The sequence below is a fragment of the Anser anser genome, assembly GCF_964211835.1.
Source record: "Anser anser genome assembly, chromosome: 7".
In the NCBI taxonomy this organism is placed as follows: Eukaryota; Metazoa; Chordata; class Aves; order Anseriformes; family Anatidae; genus Anser; species Anser anser.
In genome coordinates, this window is record NC_139727.1 from 25,970,050 (window position 1) to 25,989,315 (window position 19,266).

The 19,266-nt window shown below is 34.1% G+C and overlaps 1 protein-coding gene and 1 long non-coding RNA gene across 2 annotated transcripts in view; one reads left to right on the plus strand and one right to left on the minus strand.

The window, feature by feature from the left end:
• The window catches only part of LOC310902764, a 36,628-nt gene extending 25,315 nt beyond the window's left edge, over positions 1-11,313 (plus strand). Inside the window, exons 1-2 of the long non-coding RNA XR_014586981.1 lie at positions 1-9,592; positions 10,071-11,313. The exon at positions 1-9,592 is cut by the window's left edge and continues 25,315 nt beyond it. This is a non-coding gene — a long non-coding RNA (uncharacterized lncRNA). The remainder of the gene's footprint in view (positions 9,593-10,070) is intronic.
• Positions 1-19,266, minus strand: part of LOC310902762 (uncharacterized protein) — a 63,428-nt gene that overhangs the window by 32,740 nt on the left and 11,422 nt on the right. The window contains exon 7 of the mRNA XM_083844786.1: positions 17,688-17,775. The gene's annotated coding sequence lies outside the window, so the exon portion shown is untranslated. The remainder of the gene's footprint in view (positions 1-17,687; positions 17,776-19,266) is intronic.

Here is a 19,266-nt window from a genome sequence, read left to right on the forward strand (position 1 = left end):
AAGTGTATAAGACTTGAAGTTCTGTTTTTGATTTGTTTCTCAGATCATATCCACTAAAAAGTTTTCCATTACTCACCTTAGTAATTCTACTGCAGTAGGACTATTCTTCTAAGTTTAAACCTGTAATATTTTTGAAGGCGGGGGGGGGGGCGGAGGGGAGTGGGGCGTGATGCTTTTTAGAAACAGGCAGTATAGCTGTTGACAAAATAAATGGATTCAGACTTAAGCCAAAGACTAGATGTAACAGTACTGTATGTTCAGAAATCCCTTTTATTAATGACTACTTTTCAAGTCTGAACAAGTTCATAAACAGTAAAAATGAACTTCAGTTCAATGTGCAGCATGTGTACAGCACAAACTGTCTGGCCTGCTGCTGTGAATCAACATTATTTCAGCTCTTTACTCATTTACAGCAGCTGAGAATCTGGTCTTTGCATTACTTTGCAATTCAATGCATTACTTTGAAATTGAGGCTAACAGATCACTTAAATGTGCTGCTACCATTTCCTAATCCTTCTTAGGAAAACAGTCTACTGAATAATTCCTGAAGCTCAGGAGTTTCCCAATTAATAAGTAACAAATTAAATTATAAAAATAATATGGTTTTCTAAAAAAAAAAATAAAGTGTATTCTCTGTATAAACAAAATTATTATTTCTCTCAAATACGGAATTAACATGTTTTTTGGGGAAAAAAAAGAAATTAAAAATACTGGGGGACAGAAGGACACAAAGTTAGAATGCTTCGAATACTAGAAATCTCATGAGACAGTCCACATACTTAAAGGTGAAAAAAATCCTCACATTTTCTTAAGATGTAGGTATTTTTTCACACACATTTGAAAAGCATTCTTTTACAATAATTTTGTCCAAATACTATTAACAATGTATAATCTCTGTGGAACTATACCACTACTTGTAACAAGAGCACAGACAAACATATGACTGTGAAGCTAATATCCATAAATCCATACTTGCTGATGCGAACAAAAGGCATACAGCTGATTGACTGGTGTTAAGCTACAACAACAATAGGGAAATAAAATAATAATAAAGCTGCTAATTTCACCATGTCCTCGAGCATGAAGCATTACCCACTCCCTCTCCAATTAGAACAGAGACAAAACCTAGTCTGTGGGGATTGCACACAGTTACCAGTTACATCATGGGACAGAACACTGAAAAAAAAATCATTATATTATTTCAGCTATTTATATTTTGAAGGTGTGGTTCTGCAGTCAAGCTAGCCAATCCTACTTTAACTGAAATGGGGAGGCCTTACTTCCCTTTCTTTTTCTCTACTGTTTCCTAATCTGGCTGAAATTTACATTTTCGTTATTGTTGTTGTCATTGAATTAATGTTTTATTGGAAACTAGCTAGTGAATTGAGCTGGTTCATGGAGCCAGTGAAATCCGGAGCCAGTACAGAATCACCTGGCTCAGATTCAGAGAGAAAGCAAAGAAGTAGTAGTGAAGTGTTAGATTGTCTCAACCGATGTTAAGAAATTAAATCTTTAGGCAGATTTATAACTGACCCAATTAAAGATTTTCTTACATGGATATCTTCCTCTATTCTTCCACTGACATGAAGTGAGGTTTAGCATTGAACGTGCTAGATTTCCCACTATTATACTGAGTACATAAGAATTTAACCAGTGCACTAATGAAGCACAATTAATGAAGATGGTGAAGTCATCTGGAAAGACCAATTGAGAAGAATTTTATAAACTGTCCACATGTGCTCCTTCCTGATGAAATAAAAGATGCCAATGTTTCAAATAGTTCTATCAATGCTCAGCCTTAAACATGATTTTTTTTTCTTTTTCTTTTTTTTTCTTTCTTTTTTTTTCCCATTCAGGGCAACAAGTCTGCAGGGACTTGAAAGTTATGTAAGGGTATATCTTCATTGCTGAATTATTTTTGAGTGATTTTGTCAGCTCACGCAGGAAGACCTGGTTCAGATAAAAGAAGCTAATAATTCTCTGCATCTTGCAGATCATTCATTTGATTGTATATGCTTTGTAGAAGGCTTAGGGCAGCTTATTTCCCCAGTCAGAATATTAAAATATGCTCAGCAATCTTTTGCGGGGAACTGTGGAACAAGTTGTTACTCCTACTCAGGATGCAGGGTATTGTCAGATACTGAAGTATTTAGCCTGTTCCTCACTGATACTCTGGAGAAGACACCTGCCTGCAAAAGCATCTTGCAAGCTTCAGTATCTGATAGATTAATTCAATTTATACACGAATAATGGAGCACCACATTTCCATTCAGAGACTGCACCTGTGAAGGAAGTAGTGGCCAATATCAACGTTTACAGTTCAAACGATTACAGTTCAAATTCAGCTTGCCATAATGTGCAAAACTGTAACCAATTATTTTTGTTTTCTGCAAAACAGCTCTGCTTCACATAAGTGAAAGTATAACTGTGTATGTTCAAACTCTAACTACAGACCACCAATGCAAACATATAGCTAAGCATGGGTTAAAAATATTTAGGAAAAACGTAAAAGCCACATGGGTGCGGGGGTGGAGGGAAGAGAGAGGAGATACCAAATAAAATATTTAAAAGAATGGGACACTTTTCTCCTCAAAAACAACAGCAGGGAGCACTTGGGAGGTAGAAAAACTTTGCGCAGTTTCAAAAAATGCTTGAATTGGTTAATAAACATTGAGTAAAACTTGTAAATACTCAAATGGAAAACCTGAACTATAAAACAGTAATTGTGTTAGTTGTGCTGAATTTCTACTTAATCTATATGGTCAGGCTAGGTTTCAGCTTTGATTTGAAAAATTCTGGCATTTCTTATACTACTGAGACAAAATGGAAAGAAAAATTATTGAAGACTAAGGGTCCTCTAAAGCCCAGTGTTTTCACTACAAATATTTTACTGACTTCAGAGAATACTGAATCAGATCTCTGAATATGAGTTTATTTCAGTTTAGTTTCATGAACTCTTTCCTGCAGTTTGCATACAATCAACTTTGTTCACCCTATTTGGCCCAGGTTTGAAGGCCAACTACTGTATCTTGCATTCTTTTAGTAAAGATGCTTGCCAACTTCATTCTTTCAGACACAAAATATGCAAGCTTTCTTTCCAACATCTTTGACCATCACCATTCATGTCAGTAATATTTTTTTTCACATTTATGCTTCAACTATCTGAGCACAGTTCATGGACCTTCATTTTAAGACAAATTAATAAAAAAGCAGAAAACAATAATACATCTTGTTACACAATTACTACTTGATATTTGCAATTAAGAATGCTCATTCTCTCTTGCTTATATAATGCTTATGCAATCAGAGTTTAAGCGAATTAGCATTTTTTGCAGAGTAACTCACCATCTGCTTTTATGCTTTCAGTAAATTTTTCCTGAAATGAACTCACATAGGTCCTACTTTTAGCAAAGTACCCAAGACTTTAGGCACTGAATAATGAAATATTTTGCATTCATTAAAAATCTCAACATGAGAAGAATGTTATTGTATGAAACTTACAAATAAGCTTAACCTCAGATATAAGTAACACATACCTCAATGATACCTTTGAGTTATGCTTTCCATTATGTTTACCTAAATACTGTTAATAACAGTAATTAAATTACATTTATTTGTCTGGGCTACTGTATCATATTACAAAATAAATTAAGAATTTATAACTCTACTATAATTTAAATTCAGTACTTTTGTCTGTAAAGAAAAAAGTTCAGCTCCCCCTGAACATCTGTGAAGAGTCTATGGATTTTTTTTTTATTATTATTATTTTGTGTGTGTGTGAAATACACAGGGAAATGCAGAGCTGTTGTTTCACTGAAAGAAGTTCATCATCATTATTACAGCCATAATAACAGACCCTGGCTGTATTCTGATAAGCACATTAGAGAACAAAACAAAACAAAAGATATTTCTTGCTCCATACAGTTAAGGAAAAGCAGAAGACAAGGAGTGGGTGAAAACAACGAGACAAGCAGCATCACAAATTTGTGCTGTGAAAATATTCAGCACAATGAGAAATGTGATCATCCCCAAAGAAACTTATCAAGAAAATTCTTGTAGACAACATGACAAACAGTGAATTTTAACACATTTCTAGACAGTCTATCAAAAAGTTTTATAAATGTTTAAGTAAAGCCCTGTCTTAAAGTAGAAAGCCAAAGATTCTTGTTTGAAAAAGAAACAATGAACGTTGTCATCCTTGGTTAATCAGAGGCACAAATCAACTTCTCAGAAGTGAATGAAAGGAGACTGATATAGGTGCCAATTACGTGTGAAAGACCTTGAGCAACTCTTCTAAAAATGTTGCTATACCTGATGTCAGATATCTTACCCTCCATAAAGGCAACATATGAAGAAACATTAAAACAATATATAATATTCAAAAAGGAGTGTTGCTGTCTTAGGAGCTCACAGAAAAAGTGAAACTAGAAAGAAGTAAAAATATTTATTAGGGTCAGAAAAGTAAGCCATCACATGCCAACATCAGAAAGTGCATTAGTCTTAAAACATTAGTCCTAAAAAAACTCCCAATTTAGGCCACTTCAGTCCAAAGTATTTTTAGAATATAGCAACAATACTTCCTTCAGAATGTTTTTTAAAGTGTCTTCAGAATGTGCATTTTTATTATACTCATTCATAGCTGCTGAACAGAAAAGACAGAAAGTAATTGAAACCACACATACATATGTATACAAATATGCACACACCAACCACATGTTCATCAAGAAAGTCAAATTCATTGTAGATACTAAACATCGTTACATGTCAACTGTCTGAAATTAGCAACATAATCATCATAGGTATAATCAGAACTAGTACAATTAAGGTCGAAATAGTCCAATAAAATTAACTTAAAAAATATAAAAGTATGGAAGTAAAGATAAAAGAAAGAAGAATCTATACATACGTGTGTGTATGTTCAACTGTGAAAGCCAGCACCACAGGTGGGCAGATCCCATTCCAGTTAACATTTATCTTCAGTACATGTTTGGAATATAACGAGTGACTCACATAAAACCCAGGGGTTTATTTCTGATTCTTTTTCTCTTGGACATCACACAGAATGTGCAATTATGAACATTCCATCTTTTAAATCAAATCCGTTTTAATTCAGGTGCTGTGACAAAAGGTCTATTAAATATTTCTATTTTTAAAATCTGTAAAATATTTATTAGAAAAGAACCATCTCTGTCATATCCAAAGTTTTTTGAAAGATATTACCCTTAATATCTTGAGCTAACCACTCAAACTCTCAATATATCTTCAACTTCTATGCTCCCAGTCCAATCATACTTTTCCAACTTTCTCTACAGTCCCATTGAATTTCACTCTGATCTGCTTTGTTCCAAAGCTACAATTCAAGCTTTATTTGTGGCTGACAGAAGATAAATCTAGTGCTTTCCCTCACATCTGTGTGTTACAGCCCAGTTAGCTTTCTCTTCTGGCTGCAGCTACTGTTTAACAATCATCCATGGAGGAACAGGTTCCAAGTGTTTGTTTTAGATGAGCAATCTAGAATAGCTTTTAGCATTAGAAAGGGCCTGTTCAAACAGAATGCTCAAAGACTGGCAGCCAAGTAAAATTAAGAATATTCTTTACATAGGCCATTAGATTTTCATCAGTTTAAAAATGTCAAACTTTCCCTCTTCCCCAAGGCAATTAATAACACCAAGAACACTAAGATGGCTTCTGTCAGATTCATTAGCCTTGACAAATCCATTCCAGCTCCAGCATATTATCCCATCTTTATATTCCATCACCAAGAGAACTCCAAATATTCTTTTCAAACACCACTTTTAGTGATAAAAAATAATTGCTAATTCCTCTTAAAAATAACAAAATGCACCATATAGAATTGCTGAGGTTTGAAGATGCACAGATTTATCCAGGCTGTTGTCCTGTCAGTGTGGTTATCAATTTGGACATGTTTGCCAAACATGCTGATGCTTAAGGTAAGGGGAATGTGATCACTGACTTTAATAACAGTACTCCCAATCCTGTGATCACCCATCTTTTGAGTTGCATAAGAATACACAAATGAACTTCTCAGACATTTGAAATAGCCAGCATTCTGCCATATGTAATGCTATCCAGATTCATTAGAAATATAGCAGTTGCTATACACACAAGAAAAGGGAGGGTTTACATACCAAGGTGTAACTGCCATATTTTCACTAATTACAGCATTAGACTATTCAAAAGTAATGCTATCATTATTTTTAATAATAAATAATAAAATTGTATATAATAAATAATAATATAATATATATAGTATGATATAAATATTAATAAATAATAATATGTAAATCAATAATAAAATCTTTTTTTTTTAACTGTTTCTTTGGGGAGAGTGAGTTATTGAATCACCTCTCAATAATAAGTGGAGAGCTGATACATTTTTATTTTATTTTTATTTTTGAAGAGAAACACTTAAATTGATGTGACCTTGATTTATCCTTTCCAACCAAATATATGGGGCTTGTAGTGAAGCTGGATATTGGAAGGTCAGAATTCACATACAGAGAACATACAAGCCATATGTTCTAGTAATCCACTCTCCTGGATATGTTCTTCCTCTATTAGTCACTCAGTGTAAAGGCAAATTTCTGCACAATGTTGCCTGCCTACTTGAGGTACCATGTATCTTACCCTTTTATTTAAAATTAACATGAAGGAAACAGCACAGAAACCTTCTTCAGCCTTCACTTGCAAGTTCCACTGAAATTTTATGTTGCAAACTGAAACTTGTGCCAGCTTTCAGCTTCAACAAGGCATTGTACATCCAGATATTCACATTAGAAGTTACAAATGACAGTTATAATAATACAGTACTTCCATATTTTTAGGGATCTATAAGCAGCAACTCAAAGCCAAATAGCCCTACACCCCTGCAGGCAGTCTTAATCAGCGTAAAATGTGATTGAAAAAAGTAGATTCAGCAGTACTCAAAGTTTGTAACCAAAACTCCCCTTTCCCTAAATGAGGCCTTTTTTTCCAACATACCTCATCCTTGCTCCCACAAAGCCCAAAACATTAAAAATAAAGGTGCTATAAAAAGCTCTATGTGTCACAATAAAAATAAAACATTCCCAAAATAAAACAAGCAACAAAAAGCATCTTGAAGCACCTTTGCAAAACGATCTATACTCAACCACTTATAAATGAAATAGAAAGTTCCTTTCACGCTGTTTAAGACACCAGCTAAGAGAGAACTCTGGTGTAAACTGGTGGAAACAAAGTGTCCCAGGGCTTCACAAGCACTATAATCTGCTGCTTTGAAAATGTATCAAAAGATTGTTGGTATATGGAGCTAACTCAGAATTCGCTGAAACAATAAATATCCTCCGAGATACAGCAGTGCTACGTAATTCATTAATTCATTTGCCTGCCTTTAAAATGAAATAATAATTAAAAAAAATCTTACAGCCATGATCCACAGCTCTACTCATGCACGAAGTGAAACTTGCATGGGTCTTTTATTGGAACAGTTTTTAAATATAAATATTTATTATACCAAATTACACATAAAATGGATAAAATATCTAGTTAGATATACTAGTATATCTAACAGTAACTACAGACTTCATGTGGCTTTCAGAGGAAAGCCTTAATGGAGTACATTTAAGAAATCATGCCTCAAGGCTAAAAGGGATCAGATCACCTTTTGTATTCAACATCAAAGGCAAAAGATTGACAAGTATGTTCATGTCATTATTTTTTTTCTAAAATTTCAAAGTTGCCTGCTCTATTTATCTGTCTGAACAAAATATATCACTTAACAAAGGTCTAATTCTGCAATCCAAGTCTGTTCTTGAGAAATAGATAAATTGCATATCAGATATTAATTAAAATTAAAATACTAATTAAAAATTAGAAAAAACATGAGACTGCTCCTTCACACACAAGTAAGGAAACTTACTACACTCAGAGAGAACACATCTGAACAGCCTCTCCTGTTCAAAGTAGGAACTGTCAGACCTCACTCCAGATGTTGTTAAGGTCTTCTGTGGATACAGCCCTTAAACAAAATTTCACACACCAGATTATATCAAAACGTAACATTTCCAAGTTTCGTGACGTTTTCACTGTGTATTAGATGGCCTAGGACTCATGACTAAAGCATAAATACTTCCTATATCCCAACTGATAACCATCAATTTAGCCTTCAATCTCCTGAGAAAAATAAATCCCTTTCTCTACAGATACATATTTACCCGAACTACAGATACCAAAACTGACAATTCCTCTAGCACGTCTGTTCTATGAGAAGCTGTTCAGCACTGCTCTGAACAGTCTTTTTTTTTTTTTTTTTTTGGGTGCAGAATAGGTTTTCTTTCCTGGTGATGTAAGCGACTGACTGAAAATAGAAAGCCTAGAAAAGCTGAAGTGAGCATTGTGTACTAAAAATCACAAAGCACACAACACTTGCTTTGGGACACAACAAAGATGGTTTCTGCACAGAAGCACAGAACATCTTTGAAGAAAAACTAAAAGAATCAGCTGTACCTTTTGTAAAAATCCAAGGAAAGGTTCATTCCAAACTAAAAATAATATCTATTTATTTCAAGGCACTGTACATGAATTAGAACGGAATGACTATTTGTTGTGATAAAAAGGAACAAAATGAACCTGAGATTAGAAGATGAAAAATAAGAATCTAAGAAAAATTTGACCAATCTTCTAACTCTGAAAGAGTATTCTTAATGAACTTCAGGCATACCCAAAATTGTGTATAATCTCCAGCATGTAAAAATTAGCATGGTGGGTACTACTGACACTGTTGTACTATGAATTAATTTGAACTAATTCCAAACAATTTAAATTGATCTCTCCAGACTTCTTCTAATACGTAAAATAGAAGGTGAAAAGTTCATTCATTCAAAACTACAACTTTTTACATAGGTGATCAAGTGTTTTATCGTAATAGAGATCCTAACAGAAAGAAAGTAACTTGAAAGAAAATGGTTAAAGAATTTGTTAGGAAATAGGATTAAATATGGTAAAAGTTATTTCCCAGCCTTGGCATCCAGCAGGGAGCCTCACTGGTGCCTGGATAAGCAGAGAAAAGCCTTGTACACAGACCTTGATATCTCCCCAGTAAAGTCATATTTGTAGTGAAGGACATTGATAGAGATTCTCAAAAAAAAGTGTGCTGGGGAAGAATGGGGGGAGGTTAGGGGAGGTAGACAGAAAACACAGCACAGCCTTTCAGAACAAGAAGTCCTCTCCCAGATTTACATTTTCCAAACCATTGACGTATGTGAAAGAAAACAGGCGATAAATTTTCATTCTCAGCGTACATTTAAAGCCAACACTTCAGTTATTACTATCAGTCCTGTAGTCCACTGCACTCCCATTTTTACCTCCCCCAACTTATGAATGATACTTTCCAAGTTTTCAGCAGTTTTACAAAGCAGTGCTTTTTTGTGCACTCAATCTGCAGGTGCAGCAAAGACCTTGGCAAGGGGCAAACTGATTATCACTTGTGAAAACAGTTACACCGTATTGTTCATACTTCTTCAAGGTCTTGAGCAAAGCATAAATTCACATGAAAATGAAGTTATTGCAGTTCAAGCATCAGACAGCTAACCAGGTAAGTCTTACTGTTGCTTGCAGAAATGATTTTATAATATTTGCAATTTATTAATCTTTTTTTCTCTCATGCATTTTTTGGGTAATTCTAATAGGTATTTTTGCAACTTTTAAATCACATACCCTTAAGGATTGTGCTGTAATTCTGATTTCTTAAAGCAAAGACACTGTATTGTTACTGACTTGTAATTCATCTTCAGATCACTTATACAGAGATGACTTCATTTTTTCTTTCTGAGAGCTCTGTGGTTTTTTGTATATATTTCAAAATAGGAAATTACACTGATGAATTTTTACCATGCTAAACAGTTTAAGTCCCTGCTTAATCATAGGCATTCATTCTGGTTGTTTCATGCTTTAACTTCTTTTCTTCTAGACTGAACTAGTTTTTAACAGGCTTATAATATTGAGTTGAAAGAAAAAGCATTGTGCAAAATATATATATATATTACTTTTTAATCTATACATTTATATTGCAGGTTTACTCTTTATACTCTTGACACAAGCAGAGTTGATCTTGATTCAGCTCGTTGTTCCTTTTTCCTATGCATATACTTCTTTGAGAATTGGATCTAAAGAAGCATAAGGCATGGGAAAATGGGGCGACTGAGGTACTTCACCATTCATTCCGAACAGCATTGTCAAGATGACTACAGAAAGGTATAGAGAACACAGACATATGAAGAACTGAAAGGTTAATTTATGAAACTCTCGCTTAACCATCAAAAACTGAACAAAAGATAATAGTGTTATTTACTCTGTTTGTGTAGTAATGTTTGAATGTTTCTTACTTCATTGTGATTTAATTTTTATGGGAAAAGTATTTTAATCAGCTATTCAACTATAATATTTAATATATTGCCTGGTGAAAAGTTCCATCTAAAGCATATGCATTGCTGAGAAGCTACTTCTGTAGTCCTTATCCCTATAAACTTCCAATGGAAAGTACAGGGAAAGTAGTCACAGAGATTACAAAAGTGCAGCTCCGAACCTATCTCTCAGTCGCTGGGAGTCAGTCTTCACTGAACTCAGTGCCGACTCAGGCATGCAAGGCCCAGTCGTCCAAATATTACCCCAGTGAGATGTCCGCAATGCACTAGTTATTCTTAGGACCTGATCTTATAAGATTCTAAGTACCTCTTCATGATTGTTAGCTTGTGTTGAATTACAAATTCTTGTCTTGTAAAAACGGACGTTTAGTAAACAATAAATCAAATAATAAACATGCTAATTTTTTTCTTTTTCTTTTATCCACAGGTGTTTTTGAAGAGGAACTGTAGAAATTATTTACTCCCCCTCCCCCCCATTAACATTAAACATTTTTTTATATTTCTGTCCAACTACTTTTGTTTAGCCTAAATAGAAATTAATCATATCAGCTCTGGGAAAAATATTGTTATGAAACAATGTAACTGTGCATACCACATGTCAAATAAAAATCTAATATTTCAGACACAGATCAAAAGTTTGTGTTATCCTACATCCCAAATTATATCAAGGTTTGTAAAATTATATGCTTAGAAAAAGCAACACTGGGTGCATTACAAGCCATATTTCTGGGTTGTTGTTATTATTCCATACTATTCCAGCCTAAATTGCTATTTTAACAAGATACTGTTTCATTTCATTTCATTGTCTCTAACACTACTATCAGAGCACAATTCTATTTACATGTCACTTTTTCTTGCTTAAATTAAAAGACAATAAAAAGAGCATACACAACTGTTTCTTTGGTTTGTGGTAAAGGGGTTTGGGTTAAAGGGGTGTTTGCTTTAACAAAACTCCTTTGAACAAATATACTTTCATTATGTTTTTCTTTTCTCATGTAAGTTTTGGGAAATGGGAAGAATAGAACACCAGGGGAGAGTGGGTGGGGAGGTGGGGAGGGGAAGGTACACACTACCTCCACCTGCAGATAAGGATAAAAAAATCTCTACTACTAAAATAAAGTCAGGTATGAATCAAGACACTAATGAGCACTGCCACTATACCAGTTACATGAAGAGTGAAACACTAAATCCCAAAAGACTCCCAGCCTTTTGATTATTTATTATTCTAGATAATTTCAAATGTACCTCCAATAAAAGAAGCAAGCTAATAAAATTCACCACCTTATGGTTTTGAAGTAACTTTATGTTCAGATTTTTTTCCTCAAAGATGGGTTATCCTTTCTATCAGCAGAAACATCAGAATATTATAATTCTACATTAAAGAAATCGCTAAAAATAAAAGGCTTTGGTTGTATTACAATAAAGACAACTTTTTTCATACAATGACTAGAGTGTAACCATGCCAGGCTTCACTCTAACATGCTGTAAAACTGCTCCTCTGTATTCTGTAATAGGCAATGGATTATTTTTTTCCCCATTTTAACTCATCTGAACCAAGATTTGTTTCAAGATTCTATGTTCTAATTTTGAACTAGGAAAATAGTATATATTTTATACACAAATTGATAGTATCAGTTTGTACATACATTTGATACTTGAAGCTAATTTAAAATACTGGAGGTCCCAACTCTAAAATCAGATGTACAAGCAAATGACTTTACAGAAGCAAAGAGTTTGAAATTCGAAACTATTTATAAATAGCAATAAAATTATAAATATAAGTTACCAAAATTATCAGTTCAATAAACAACATCAATGTATGCACATCCCTGATATCGAGAGAAATCACAGTAAGGACAGATGTACTGCTGTATGTGCAAGAGTATGTGCTATTCATCATTTCTGGCAATAAATACATGACATAGATGATGACACCAAACACAGTGCGCGCGCGCGCACACACACACAAAAGTTAAGTCATGAACACTTAGAATAATAATTTAATTCCAAGCTTTGTTAGAATAAATTTTCAATTTGAAAAAAAAATCTGCATTTCATTATACCAAACAACCTTAGTTTTGTTTTGCCAAGCAGAAGAATGTTTCGGCAGTATTAAGTCTCTAATATTAATAAAACATAATATTGTTGTTAAAGTAACTCTATATAGCACGGTATCTGTAGGAACACCTGGTAAAAAAACACGTCTTTAAAAATAAAATAACAGCAACCTTTAGTAGTTTCCGAGTATTTTTTTTTTCTAAATGCTAAGACACCCCCAGGAACAAATACTCTCGCTTAAAAAAAAAAAAAAAGTGCTTAAAAATATTTTTTTAAAGCTATAGTTTATTAGCACAGTAAATATAAATATTACGAAACTATTCCACTGTCTCCAAATAAAGAATTTAATCTAAGTTACAATACCTATACTTTTAATAATTCATGGCCAACTAAAATTTTCTATTTGTTATGATGTTACACTCTTCTACCACTCACAGCTTAAAAGCTGTGAAAAGGATAAAAGGGGAACCTCTCAGTCCCCCTTTTTCTGCCCTTATAGTCTCTTCCTGAATTTGCACTGCCTACAGCAGTTTTGAAACACTTCCATGGGTGACTTTAGCCTAGTAATGCAGAAGTTTTTTTAAAAAAATAAATAAATAAAAAGAAAACCTAGACTGCCAGGACTGTTTTCCATTATTTTGGTGGGTTAAGCATGATTCAGACTTCCTCCAACAGAGGAATCCAGAAAGCGTCAGTCCTAACAACAGTTAAAGAGCTGGAATGTGCAACCAGGAGCTGGAAAGTGAAGTGAAGTGCAGCAGCACTATAAGCAATTAGGTAAGGTTGTTTACAGTTGTGAAACCGTTCTGTAAGTAAGGAGCACAAATACTTCAGACAAATCAACTGGAAGCAGAAACTAGATTTTCTGAAGAAGGAATGTTGCTAGACAAATACAATGGTGGTGATAATACCACTTCAAAACAAGTCTCTGGGATCTGACAGAGTATGACTTCTCAATTAATCTTGTCAAGTTTTCAGGTGGTAGAAAAAAAGCTAATCTTTAGCTCTTTAGTACATTTTGCCACTTACAATTAACTTTTTTTAATCATCCCTTCTTTAGCTTATGTATAACTGGATTGAGAGATACTGATTAATATTTTGTGGTTTATTTATATTTAAAGCATCTTAATATATCAAAAACAATACAACAAAAGCCCTTTCAGAGGTCAGGCTAAATTAAACTCATTACAAAATTTTTCATTATCACTGCATGCAACAGTCTTACAAGATACAGGAATCAATCTCTTTTTCAGAAATCATGCTGTCATATGTGGTAAAAATGAGCATCATGTGACCACTGTTCTGCAATTCTCTTGACTCCCTATTCCTGCCTTTGCTTTACCGTATCTGTCCTTTAAAGTAGATCAGAGAACCAACCTGCGCAGAAAAAAAGTAACAGACAAAAAAAAAAAAAAACCACTATTTTTTTCCAAGCAAATCAATTAACTGATCTGATTTGTTTCGTACCTGCAAAACCAGCTGCATCAATGTAATGGAGGAAGAAGCTACTTACATTGGAAGAATGCTTAGGAACATCTTTGAAATTGCAATTTGAGGGGAAAAAACATGCTTGCATTTTCTCTGTACTCACTTTCTCTAACACACTATTGCCCATGAAAGATTTGCCCTAGAGAAAAGTGCCAAGACTTAGCAAGAGGGAAATATGTTTATCTTAGCTGTTTCCAAAAACTCACTGGCATGTATAGATCTAATTTACCTACAGTGATAAGGGTAGTGACAGATAGTGATTACAGGTCGTGAGACTACCTGTCAGTACTGGCATAAGTGACAGTGGGAAAATAATAAGGAATCATGCTCTGTATTTTATTGTATTGTATTTTGTAATTTTCTATTGTATTGTATTGTAATTTGCTATTAAGAAAAGAAAAAAAAAATCACTAACATACTGTACCATGAACTTTTAGTTTCATTTTTAACTGAAACCAAAGCTAAGACCTCAAATTTACATTCTAGCATCCACATAAAACTTTTTTCCTTTGTTGTTTAAAGGTACCAAGAAATCATTACTACCTCTAAACAAGAAAGGTTCTATATGAAGAACTGAGCAGATCACTGGTGAAAATGAAGTCCCATAGCCCTTCCTCCTCTTTCCTCTCCCTCCTCCTGCTTACCTTGCACCAATTCAGGACAGTTTTCTGACACTTAGTGAACTCTTACCAAAGACACCCAGAAAGATGAAAATTCTTGGTTTAAAAGAATAAAAAAATCTTCAAATATTTTGTCTCTGACAATTTTACTTTTTCACCAAATAAGTGCAGTTAAATAAGAATCATTATATGTGTGTGTGTTCGCACAGGGAAAAAAGCTTACCCCTACATCCTACCTAAAAAAATCTCAGTTTGGAACTAATCTGTTTTTTTTACTGTATCAAACAAATGCTGTAGTAATTTAATTAATGAGCTCTTTCAACTTTCAACAGCTGGAGTTGACATGCAGCATAAAAGTATGTGTCTGCATGGAAATATTAGGTTTATATCTGCCCTTTTCCTCTTGAAAATTGTTCACACTTTCAAAAGTCCCAAGTGTACTCCCCCCAGAAAGCCAGGTCAAAATAATCAGACTTCACACAGAGTCCAGAGACAACCTGTTGAGAATTCAGCATTCTCCAAAGACTTTCCTTCTGCTACTGTATGCTACAGCTGGAAACTGCACGGGCTGGGCAGTACTTTTCCCACCATTGCTTCCCAGACCAGAACAAGTTTCTCCCGCGTTCTCAGCGCTCCCCCTGCTGACAGTTGAAGCAGATGTATTAAGAAATGCAGACAGAGAGAGAATGCCATTAGAAACAGCATGGCGAACCAGGAGAGACTCGGCTTGCAAAAGCAGAAATGGAGTAAAAAAAAAAAAAAGGCTGGGATTTTATGAAGCATATGAAAAGACGAGAGCTGCTGCTGGGAGGGAAAACTTTTAGGCCATTTAGTCGTTTCTGTCTTCTCCTGTTTTTGTAAGCAACCTGTTTCTATAACATAACCTTCTTCAGAACTTGGAATGACTAATTACTCCTATTAGCAAAATGTAATGAGCTTTGATACACATATGCATTCTCATGGTTTGTTTTTTTGTTTTGTTTTGTTTTTAAAACAAACAGACAAAAAAAATTTAAATCTTAATTCCACCTCATAAGACACATACACTACAATACAGTCTGAGTTTAACCTTCATAGTACTATGAATTATTTGGGGAAAAATCCCCCATAGGACTCCTCCTCCTTTCTGTAGGATCAAGCTTTACCAATGTGGATATGAAAAACTATACAGCAAGTGAAGGGAAAGCAGAAAGAGAAAAAGAAATGTTAATTACATATCAACTTATTTCTTCTGTCAGGCTCAGATTTTCTGATGGGTCAGTTTTAAAACAAATATCCTTGCATTTTTGTCCTGTGTGTGTGTGTGTTTCCCCAGTAACTTGGGGGGGGGGGGGGGGGGGCGGGGGTGAGATTCAGATTAAGCACTATTTGAATTTTAATTCTAAATAAGTAGTGTTTTTCCATTAGAAGTACTTTTCCCGGTACTCATTTACACAAGAAAAACATTACCCACTACGACAGGGATCTTGAAAATGATAATAAACTATCCCCTTTCAGGAGCAAAATGCACTATTAAAACTAAACTGTTACCTAACTATTGCTAAATCACAGATATATAGAGACTACGTAACAAATGGAAGTGCATGCTTTTAAGCCATTAGCATATTGTACTTTGAGTACTGTGAAATGCAACAAGGTGACATAATTCAGCACCATCATAAAAGGTCTTGCACAGTGTGAGCAAGTGACCTTCATTTCGATAAAGTACAAGAGCAAAGAGTAGGTGATATATTGCAGGGCCAAACTAACCTAATCAGAGCATATACAAAAGAGCTGGCAAAGAGGAAGCCATGAAACTGAAAATAATCTTCAAAAATTGTGCCTTATTTACCAGTGAGTTACACATGCATCTGCATGTCACTCCTACAAAATACAGTCACTCTGGAAACTGAGATATCAATCCATGAAGTATTGTAATTTCCTCTTTCTAGAGCTTTGCTAAAGAAAAATATTCTATATTTATACCATTGCAACAGACAGGCTTTTACTTTGAAGTAGTTGAGAAATATAAACATTGCTTTTAAAACAGTATTTTAACAAGCACAGATTCAAAACACCTTTCTGCGATACACAAAAATACCATATGTACACGTTCTCTTCTCATAAATAATCTGTAATATTTTTATTTGCTTTTTTGAACATACCTAAATATGGAGCGGATGTTTCAGAGAGCTTTCCTATGTGATTCACGAAACATTTAACAGGTGCTCTGACAGACACGAGTTGATATGATGGTTATCCACTGGCAAAAGGGGAAAAATTCCCTTCCCTATTGCTATATTTGTATTCCCTAAAGTATTAGGTTTTCGCCAGCTTTGTTTCCTGAAATAACAAAACAGTGTAAAATGAACAAAATTCAGAGCATAGGAAGCAGCTGGATTGAGATGGAAAGGATCATCTTTCACTGATCAGTGGCAACCAGATACATTTAACTTGATTGAAAAACTGAATGCTAACAGCTAATTAATGGATGGGTGTCTAAATAGTTGTGGGGTTTTTTTTCTCCATCTAAGAAGGACTTTATAGTCATTAATATTGAATTGCATCTACAATTTTATCACATGTTACCATAAAATCTTTCTACAGGAACATGAACATAGATATTTAACAGATATCAACTTTTTAAAACAACTATTTACTTGAATTTCTACTGTAATTCAACTCTGAGTATCACCAATAAGGACCTAAAAAAAGTATTTATGCTTCTTACCTTAGTGTCTCCATCTGGAAAAAAATAATAGTTTTGACTCTAAAGACACTAGCATTTATCTATAGAAAGCAACAACAGTACTCAGTACTAAAAGGAATCATCCCATTTCTTTCTCTGTTCAAGTCATAGAGCTCATCCAGCTTTTTAGTGAGTGGGTCTAGCTCTCATGGCTGTTAAAAAACCACTTGATTTTTTTTACTCTCCTCTTTGTTTACTTTTAGTTTGGAAACCTAAATGGTCTCCTCGACAGGGGAAACACATGGGAAAAAGCATGGAAGGAAGAAATCCTTTGTTTGCCTCAAGTAAGGTTCTGTAGCTTTGTTAAACCATCACAATAACATTCAATGCATGAACATTAGCCTTTAAAAATGTAATTAATTTTAGACATACTTTTCTTGGGTTTACCACAGATATGCTGTCTTCTACATTTGTTGAAGTCCCTGTTCAGTTTTGCTCTAATACTGTAGAGTTGAATGATCTAAAAAAAAAAAAAAAAAAAAAAGTTATAAAAAAGAACACTAAAGCTATAATAACAGCTGAAGGAAACACAGCAGAAATGTCTTACAGACAATCATGTCACAGAAAACATTTTGTTTTAAACATCTAAATTATAGCATAGGAGAACACTATGCAATTTTTATAGTGCAGTTAGACGACAATACAGGAAAGTTTGCTCATTGTGACATCTACTTCTGTTTACAATAAATATATCAGCATTTAAAACATAGGCAAGCCACAACAGCCACTTTAATTTTATGTCAGCTCATGGCTTTCTGCTAACAGTTATACCAACACAAAAATATTGTTGCCAATTTATTTTATTTTATCCAAAAAGCAGCATGGTATGTCTATGCTGTCCTGTTTACAATTATAAAATAAAAATATTAGTATTATTTTATAATACTATTGCATTAAATGCAAAAAAATATCATCAGCAGGGAAAAAAAAAAAAAGAGGAGCAATTCTGACTTAAATGAAAGTCTTTATTCGCAGCAGATTAAACAAATGAGATTTCCCCCACCCCTTCTGAAAACATGTTCATTAAGAGCTGGACAATGTCAAAACACCTATTCCTAGTCTCTTAAGCAGTAAGGCAAACTACATAAACTACATCAGAGGACCTAAAGAGAAATTATAGAAAGGTTTTCTTAGGTGGTTCAGTACCATGGAAAAGAAATGTGGGGAATCAGCAGCAGCCTTACCATCGCATGAATCTGAAATATCACTCTACTACAAAAAATACCGTATTGATTTCCTGTGAGTTTTGAAACTAAAGCTTTTCTCCTGAATGCTATAAAACCAATTGTTCCAATCTAGTCAGGTGATAAGAAGATCAATGATAGAAGGATTAAAACAACAAGAGCAAAAAGAAAACGCTAATCCCCATATTAACACTAAAACGCAAATTTAAAAACTGTCATCATAGTGGCACTCCCTTTGCTGTTCTTCTGCTAAAATAAACGCAATAATAATTAACGAGTAGAAACAATAACATAATAAAAGAATGATGCTTTACTGGTCTTTCTGATTAGATGTTATCTGTAACACTAAATACATTGTAACCATTCACTTAAGAAGTTGTCTATGCTTTTATCCTTTTTCCAAAGTTTATTTTTTCCGGGCTAATGTGCAGAATTCTAATCAGGACAGTAAGCTCTCTGATCAATTGATTCAACCACGTAAGTTATTATACTTATGATTAATTCAGGGAGTGGAGTTATTCCATGCTTACAATTATAGAATTGTTTGTAGGACTAGGAACCAAGCTAAATGAAAATATATGAAATGGTACATTACAGAAAAATCACTCTGAACATTGAATTACAACTCTGATTGTCGTCAAAGCAACAGTCTCCTCCCTGTTTCTCTCTTTATTTTTCTTTATTTTCTTAAGATTGCTTTTAGCTAGTAAATGTAGAAAAGAGGTGTTCAGATTTCTCAGAGTTTTTTGCTTTGCGTGGTTTTTTTT